This window comes from Aphelocoma coerulescens, chromosome 7, assembly GCF_041296385.1.
Source record: "Aphelocoma coerulescens isolate FSJ_1873_10779 chromosome 7, UR_Acoe_1.0, whole genome shotgun sequence".
Lineage (NCBI taxonomy): Eukaryota > Metazoa > Chordata > Aves > Passeriformes > Corvidae > Aphelocoma > Aphelocoma coerulescens.
In genome coordinates, this window is record NC_091021.1 from 7276225 (window position 1) to 7285873 (window position 9649).

A 9649-nucleotide genomic window follows, 5' to 3' on the forward strand; every position below is an offset into this window, starting at 1 on the left:
CCACTTGGTAACCAAAAGGACATCTGGTGTGTTCAGGAGCCAATGCAATCAGAAAGTATTCTCCAAAGAGAGATTGTCACTGTCTCTTCCTGTGAAATGGAAAGGGAAATTGGAACAAACTTGTTTGTTCCAAATTTGCTTTTCAAAAATCACATATTTTCTGGTATGGTGTTAGAAGACATATGATTTAAGACATCAGCATCTTGTAAGGATTCAGCCTGAGAATTAAAATCTATATTACTTAATACCCTGTTTATACATTGAGATAGCATGGTAAAAGATTAGCCAAAGAGGATTGAAAAGAGGTTAATTTACTAGATGCACAGCTTGGATTGCTAACAATAAATATGATTGACAAGGACTGGCTCATAAAGAAGCAGAGGTGCAGTCAGCATAGACCTTGTGAAATAGCAGTCAGTTTCTCCCAAAAGGGAGTTCTGTCCTACTTCAGCCAAGTGGACTTTGAAAGCTTTATGATAAAAGTCTTCCACATACTGACTTTCTTTTTCTTCACATATTCTTGTTTCAGATCACACAGATGTTTTTAAAAACAAAAACTGAAACAAATTTTAAAACACAGTTGAATGATTCATTAAGGTACATACATTCATTTTTAAATCCGCATCAATTTCTTGAGAGCACTGAACTACAAAGGTTATAATGAGGCAATAATCTGTGTGAAATGATAAAAAAGCTAGAAAATCAGTAACAATTACTACATGACAGTTCAGAACTTTATTACACTGGATATGTCTAAAGATGCCATCCCTAAGGAATGGCTGCATTGTGGCCTAGGAGACTTCAGAAAAGCATCTGCTACTCAGAGCACTTGGTAGGGAACAGGAGGACTGAAAATGTAAACCTGTACTTCACTTCTCCACTCCCCAGATCTCCGTGGTCTCCACAGCCTAGTTCAAACTCTAGAAGTTAGTGCTGATCTCTTAAGAAGAGTTACAAAAGTTTCTAAAAATTGTTAAAATTCAAGAATCTTTTCTTTTGCATCAACATCAGCATCATGGTCTGTGGAGAAGCAAGAGAGCCATCTCTGTCAGCTGTGATTTATTGGTGCCAAGCAAAGCAATTCTCCTGTAATAACTCTCCACACACAGCCAGACCTATACTTACTATAAGCAGAAAAACTAGAAATAGAAACAGACTACCATCAGCAGAGATCACAGGCCACGCTCCAGATGGTTAATTTAAAATAATTATGAGGACAAAAGCAAATAATTTTATTTAAAATGATTAAAATATTATTATCATGATAATTACTGGTATATATTTTTACTACATTAAATTATGCATTTTACTTGTGGGTTGATATCTCCACCCTATTTGGAGTCTTTCTGGTTTTCCTAATTTTAGGTGCTAATACTTGGGATGTTTTGCAAGCACCTGCAGAATGTGCTCCACAGGTAAAGAGACACTAATTCCATTCGTTAGTTTGGTACAGTTTATACAGAATGGCACAACTCAGTGGATGATCAGTAATTACATTCACTTTATTTCTTTAGCATTTTCTGAGGTCTCTGATTTTAAATTATGCCATTGAACCCTCAATCACGATTGCATTACATGCACTAAAAACAGACTAAGTGCAAACACAGCACAAAACTTCCCAGACTACTAAAAAAAGTCAGAGACCAAGGCGATGTACTTTTGTTTTGACCCTAACATTATTTCAGACTTTAAGATATGAGATGCAAACAAAACATAAAAAAAGAATTGAAGAGACATCAATATTTCTTTGTCAATCCCCAGAACTTAGCTCTGGCAATGGGCTTGGCATCAAAAGATATTGAGAAAAGAAATTATAGTGTTTACCAATACTTTACAGGTCTCTGCAGAGCAAGCAAGGATGAAGGCAGAATATGGTAAATAAATACAGAAACCTGAGCTTACCTAAAAGCAGTGGTTCTTACAAGTTAAGATTAGGCCTAGTTTAAAGCTGAGCAAGAATAAAAATTGATTTTGTGTAAACAGAAACAAATGGGAAGCTGAATGAAGCTGGATGAAGTATGCCTTTGTAAAAACTATGGAAAAAACCATTGACTGCTATTATGTGTTCCAGATAACAACCTACAAAGAGGCCAGGCAGGAAAATTCAGGGATCTGGCTCTACAGAAAACCACAAGATTTTACAAAAATAGATTTTAGCAATCACTCAACTTCAGTGAAAGGCATATAAATAACATAATCAAAAACCTGAAAGACCAGGTTTCACACTAGAGGATGAGAATCTGTAGTGCAGCATTTACAGCATATTTCTCAAAGGAACATATACTGTGTACAGTATGACTGAACAATATTGCTGACAGACCATGAAAATTAAATTCTAGCACTGCAAATGGAGCACTCTGTGTCATGGGTTTTCCTGGCACTGTTAGGGATTTCAGGAGCTGCTGTTCAAGCTGAAACCCAGGAAAACAGCACAGCTGGTACAGAAGAGAACCACAGAATTGTTCTAAGTTGGAAGGACCCCCAAGGATCATCAAGCCCAACTTTAAAGTGAAAGGCCCATACAGGCATCAAAACCACAAACTTGGTGTCATTAGCACCATGCTTTAACCATCTGAACTAATCTCAGGGCCAGATTCTGGTGGAGATGTGTATGTACCATTTAAATAACTGTCCCATTTGGGGGGCACAGAGAAGTATTTTAGAGCAGTATTTATAAGGGTTAGTTTGGGCAAACTATCTGCATTGTCTTGGGCTACTGGAAAAAGTTGTACAGAACTGCAGAGCTGTAAGCCTGAGAAAAGCCTTGAGCCATCAGGTTCATCTGCAACACACAAGTACTGAAATACTGCACTCAACTGGCTCACCATCACAACCATGCAGTTCTCCATCTGGCAGCTTTATTCATGTAAAGGCAGTCAGAGGTTTACTCTATGAGTTTGTCTAGTTACACTGCAGTCTGTGCCATTTCAAAGGACACTTGTTTCTACTCTGCCTTAAGAGCTGCAAAACCTTAAAAAATATGAATACCTTATGCTACAGAGTTATTGCATCAATCTGAACTGCTGACAACACATAAAACGTGCCAAAAAACCTTTTCAAGAACAGAAGTAGATCAGATTCCTGAGAAATATTCAGAAAGAGCAAGAAACCAGATGCTCAAAGAAGCTGCCCCATCTCTGGAAGTGTCCAAGGCCAGGTTGGATGGGGGCTTGGAGCAACCTGGGATAGGGGAAGGTGTCCCTGCCCATGGCAGGGGGTTGGAACTGGATGGGCTTTAAGGTCCCTTCCAAGCAAAGTTCTATGATTCTGTGAAACAAGGCAGATTGGTGGCTAGAATAAAAACACAGCTAATTCACCCATGTACCAAAACAGCAACTGCTTTCCTAAGAGACTTCTATTGTTTCTGAAAATGAACCAGCCTGGGATATTCTTAAATGATCTCGAACAAGTACATAAGCAGACACAGCATTCATTCCAGTTTTCTGAAAATAGTACCACAGCTTAAATAAGAAATGTGACACCTTTTAAGTCAAGAGTCAGAGAACAGTATTTGCACACTGTTAACAAGAGAAAACCAATCCAAAAGGAAGCAAAAAAATCTGTCAAATTCACAAGGGAAAATTTCTTTTGATTAATGTGGAAGTTGGACAAGTAAACTATAACAAAAATACTCCAATGTGCTGGTTTTATTCTTTCCTGTGATTGTGAAAACAGCCTTTTCAGGAGGCTGCAAAAGGCTGTGTTCACACTGCCTGTCTGAAGGGCAAAGCTTGATGTGTGGCCAGCTCTCACTTTTCAAGCTGAACTTTTTCCATGCAGTTAGTGAGAGCACATGCCCAAGTCTATCCTAAGCACACAGAACAACATACAAGATTAGGGTTTGCACATGAATTCAAACTTAGACAAAATAACAAAATATAAATAATTTTAAATTTTTTACCTACAAAACATATGCAAAAAGCCATGCACAGGAAACAGACTATTTAAAGTATATAAAACTGCTATGATACAAAAGGGGAATTTATGATTCAAAAAAGATAGCTTAGGATAGAAAACCTGCTTAATTTCAGCCTGTTATTCACCTCCCAGTGCCCTAACTGAAAAACATAGTTGTATATAGGAAAAATAGGTGGTTTGAAATGTATTTCAATGCAAACAAAACATACATACCAAACAAAATGCCAGAATCCCTGCTGATATGACCCTCCCAGTCCCAAAATGCCCTGTGAGACAATACTTTTTCCCTTCCATAAACTCTATGACTGTTTTAATTGTTGATCCTTCAAGTTTCTTGGGAAAATGTCACATTTTGCCTTGGTTCTGAAAAAAATGTGAACCATTTATATACAAAGATTAAAATATCTGCTTTTAAATTCAAATTGTATGATTCCAGATTCAGCCCTGTGCTGTGAGCCAGCAAATCTCTCACTGAAATGCCTACTTTTTTTGATCACAAAAGACAGACAGGATGATACCCACATTGCTTTTGGGAATGATTTTACAAATTTTCTGCATGAAATAAATGAGAATTCACATCTTTCTGTTTACATAGGTCAATTTTTTTCTCACTTCGCTCACTAAATAAGACTATGCAGGCAAGTTGGATGATGTATTGCTGCACTTAAGCTTTCAACATCCTTTAGCAATTTTTTCTTTCATCTTTAAAGAACAAATTTTTTTTCCCAGATATGTGTTAGCAGCTTTCCCAGAAGTCATATGCTTATAATGGTAGTAAAAGGTTTTTGCTATAGAGAATAAGTTTATGGAAGAGTTTCTGTGTTTTGAAAATTTTAGATGCCCATGTACAGCTACAGTTTGTGACACCAGTACAACATGCTTCCTGGAAATTCTGTGTGTAACTGTGTCAGATATTGTGAAACCAGTCATTTGAAAACACATGTATTCATTAGTTTAAAAATAACCTTTGAATTTGGAACACCACACTTATATTCCATGCAGTTTTCCAAATAAATAGCAATCTTTCCACATAGCATTTTAAACAGAAGATATGACTAAAAGTATAAAGTGGGCACAATAAAAAATAATGGAATTATTCACCAAACTTCAAGTTGGAAATCAGACTATTTGCAAATAAAGTGCATAAAACTGTCCTTTTTTACCTTAGATGAACTCAAACATAAGTCCCTTTTTCTGCAATTTTGAGAGCTGAGAAAAATCTCTGAGGCAAGTACTTTGTAATAATAAAATCCTCCATCACAGCCTTCTTTCTGAATGACCTGCTGGCATGTTCCTCTGTTGTAGTAGCTCCTTGTCTGCTGTGCCCCAATTTTCTGAATATCTGAGCTTTCTCAAACAGCTTGGAAAACTGAAAGTGAGAGGAGAATTTAATTTAATGTGCCTGTCATCACACTGAATCAGAAGTGCCTCACGATGAAATAATACCTAGCTCTCACTGCAGTATCTACCCCATAACTCCAAGTCTCTGAGGGCTGTTAAAATCCAGCAGGCACCCAAAACTGGCAGGTGTCATATTTAATGTATGTGCAGTCAAATTCCAAACAAATAGCTACACTCAAGGAACAAGCTAATAATTCTTCTGAGTAAAAGTATCCAGATATGTACTTTGGACTGCAGAAGAGATATTCCTTGAAAAGACTGTCTATACAGGCCACCCCTTTTGTTCAGACATTCAGCCTTTCTACCAAATCATCACTCTTGCTCTTTGCTGGGAACTCAGTGTCCTACCAAGGGCAAGACTCTGCTTTCTTTGGCACAATTCTGCTGTGCTGTAACCAGAACTAATCATTCAAAGTTTTCAATTAATCCAACTGTGTTATGGGCACTTTCTGCCGCAGCAGTCTGATGAACTCGAGCAAGGAAGCTGGGGCTGCTGCAAGCCCAGTGCAAAACCAACAGAGCCAGTTTGCCCAGTTTGGATCTCGGGCTGACCTTGAACTACAACTGCATATCAGGTGCTACATAGCGGCTAAAGGACACTGTGGGGGATATTTTACCACAAAAAAAAAAACAAAACAAAAATATTTGTTCTCTGAAAGGTACCCAGTATTTTCTTTCTGTGTGGCCCTACTGCCTGTGTCCGTTCTGTTTGTGCTGCTGTTCCTTGTGCAATACCTGGAGAACAGGCAAACAGCAGGTGGGACCTCATCAAATCTCCACCCTATGTGATGTGTTCCAAAGCTGCAGGAAATCTCAGGGTTGATTGCCAACCGTGGAAGATAGTGACTTTTTTAATAGCTTAAGGTAGACTGAAATCTTTTATAGCTGAGCTATACCAAGAAAACAGTAAAACCATAATATTTATTACCAAACCAGGTCAGAGTAAATTTTCATGTATTAAAAGACATATTCTGGTTCTCTGTGTCAAGGTTACAAAACTTCTGTAACATCTTAGTACTGATTACTTAAGTCAAATAAAGTAATTTTAAACTTTGCTCTGTTACGTTTAAGATATAGCCTTTTATATAACCGTTCCCACCTTATGGTTCTTAAGATTGTTTCTTACACACAGAGCACCAAGAATAGTTCTGAAATGAAAAATTCCCAAGGTCTAATTCTTAATGCTTTCAGACTGATTTTCAGTGGTGTTCAGAACATGACATTTTCACTGTAATTGGTATAAGCACAGGACCAATGAATCAGATCATTAAATCTCACTGGTTATAATCCAGGAAAATTCTTATCTGCTTTATCTAAGAAAAGAATTATCAGTTTCCTGTTCTCTCTGTTTCTTTCAAGGGACATTAAGATGCTACTGATAATTTTGGTACAGAGAAAGGAGTAAGCATATTGGCATTTATTCCAGCAAATCAATATACCCAGTATCTGCAATGTATTGTCTGTAGATTTACCAGTTTAATTTTACTTTCTTAAGAAATTTCTTTCTTGTTTTCCCTTTGTGCTCAGATATGATGTTGTGAAACAAAATCATATCTGTGAATTTACTCACTAAATCAACATCCTATATACTCATTTTTCTTGTCTAATTCACAGTGAGGATACAGCATTCCTTTACTGACAGATGATATTATTAAATATTTAGCTCACACAGTAGATAATTGGAGTATTTCTTCTGTAAGTATTAATTTACTCATGCTGGTGATTCATGCTGATCCACATGAGAAAACCTGTAACTAAATTCATGCTTTAAGCCATAGGAATCAACAGCTGAATCAGAAGATAGTAATTGCCATCTAACCCACACAGCTGCAGAGATGGAACCTAAACAATTCAATCACATCAGCTTTTTCCTCATTTTAATTTTTTGTGCAATTCCACTTGGGATGCACAGTACATTGTTGGACTGTACCATGTTATTTCTCTTTTCAAATTTTAACTCTTAAAAAATAGTATATTGCTTAAATTGAAAGTTAACTTAGGCTTTTTAAATCAAAGATGTTTGGGTACTGATTTATAGTTCTGCATATGACCGGTGTTCATCCAATCTGTGCTGCTTGGAACATGGATAAACTAGCAAAGACTTCCTGTGCTATTAATCCATGGCAAAATCAGGCTATTGCCTAGAGGAAGATGTTAGTCTAATGATACGCAAATTCTTAAATGAGCTGGTTTCCATTAATACTGTGTAATAAACCAAACTCAGATCCTCCTGCTTCAATTCACATTTACTCAGTCTCTTTAGAGTCCCTGAATTATGTTATAGACTGAATATAGCTGAGAGAGCTGTGTCTAGACAGTATTAGAAAATTGAATGGATTTTAATTCTAAAAAGCCACAAACCAAAAGCTTCAGCCTGTGTATAGTCTAACATGCTCCCTTATGGCATGGAAGAATTTGAGTGTTGGATCCCTGGAACTTACATCCCATTCCTTCCTCTCACCATAGTGCCTTTTTTGTATTCAACTGGAATAAATGCAGCAAGCAAAATAAATACCACAAGAACACTTCAGCCATTTTTTTCTTTATAGTATGAATGCAAATCTTTATCTGTCCAGAATATTGCTTCAAAAACTGGAGACATCACAGATTAGGCAGGTGCCATAGTCTCTCTGCAAGGGCTAATAGCTCATGACAATGAGAGCAAAGTCTTTTCACTTGACACACATTTTCATGGTGATTGAACAGGCAACTGCAGTTTCACAACTTGTTCAGATTTCATGGTGTTTCATTCAGGAAGGATAGCAATACAACATATGTTAACATTTATAGATTTAATAATTTTTCCTATTTCTCACTGTTTGCCGAAAAATGATACCGATATTTGAGTTATTTAGATACAGTTTCCACTAAAACTAGTTGGCAGGAGGACTGTGGCAACCTTCCATATCACTGTAAGAATTGTGGAATTGCACTGACATAGCGGCACGAGACTGACACTTGGGTGTGAATCAGAATTAGGAAAATGCAAAACAAACTTTTTCCTACAGTTCTTTTAAATGGATAGTGCCACTTACAACTTGATTATTTATAAGTTGTCTGTATTTTGCCAAATACTACTTGGAAGTTTCCATGATACCCTCTTGCTGTTCAGACACTGGGAATAGTAATTCTGTGTAAATGACTGAGTGAAAACCTGACTTGAGAGATTACTTTGCACAGAGACACTGCAAGCACCTTGTGTACTGGTCAGCTGTCCCTCTGTACACACATGGTACATAACAAAAGATAAACTCCTGTTTCCCACTTTCCCTCCTCTGTCGAACAAATATCAATTCAGTGCTCATCTGGGTTTCTTTCAGAGGGAAAGAAAAACCAAAACCTGTTTTAATTGTTTGGTCTTCTGCCCTGTGGATCGTTTCTTCATCCTTTTCACACACATTCTGCAGTCACGGTTTGTGAACACTGCTAATCAACACAGCTACCAGCTGCCACTTTTTTTCATCAGCAGGCTGATACACTGGGTTTGGGTAATCTTGTTTATGTATTTATCTTTCTCTTGAAGCTAAATCAAACAATCATGAACCTGATGTTTCAAATTTAAATAACTGCAGAGTCATTCATAAAAAGTAACGCATTATAATAATTTAAAATATGTGCTTCAATATTTATGTACCTCTCTGAACTAGAAAGTGGGGATACAGTACTCATTAACAGAAATTTAATTTATTTATAAATTTTTTTGAAGTAAACTTCACTAGATTAAAAACCAACAGTAAACAAGGAAAGAAACAGCTGCAGCTACAGCTGCTGCTTTGTAGCCACTTCAGTTTGACTCTCCCCAAAATGTACACGTAACTTATAAATTAAATCAAAAGATACATTAAAAAAAAATGAGAAATTGTGTAAGAGTGGAGGAGAAAGAAGAGATAGAGAGAGATGGTGCTTAGCAGGACGTGAATTTCTTACCAATAAATTGCCATTTGAAAAACAGCAGGTGACAAATGTAATAAAAATTGTGTAGAGAGCTGAAATGAATACAAATGCTGGGAATATACTGGAAGTGTCCGGCAGTTCTGTTCTGCAGTGAGTCTGCTTGACAAACACTGCTCTGCAGCAGGTATAAACTATTCAGCAGAATTAAATATTAAATATTTAGCTGTGCCATATCTGAATGCTTGGCCCTTGTGAGCCCATCTTTTAGCAAACTGACGGTTCTGAGGCAATACCACTGGGCCATTAATTGCTGCCAGGGTGGTGGCCCCTGTATGACCAGAGCTTTGCACTGTGCAGCAGAATGTTTGCAGAAGTGTTATGGCTTGCAGAGTTGAGTTCCCTTTGAACAGTGTTACCACTGGGCACAATTAGAAAT

The 9649-nt window shown here is 37.1% G+C and overlaps 1 long non-coding RNA gene across 1 annotated transcript; it reads right to left on the reverse strand.

The window, feature by feature from the left end:
- LOC138113555 (uncharacterized) lies at window positions 1-6063 on the reverse strand. The gene is made up of 3 exons (XR_011152225.1): window positions 5983-6063; window positions 5082-5287; window positions 1-89 (listed from the first exon to the last, which is right to left on the reverse strand). It is a non-coding gene; the product is annotated as an uncharacterized lncRNA (long non-coding RNA).
- Window positions 6064-9649: the final 3586 nt, after the last annotated feature.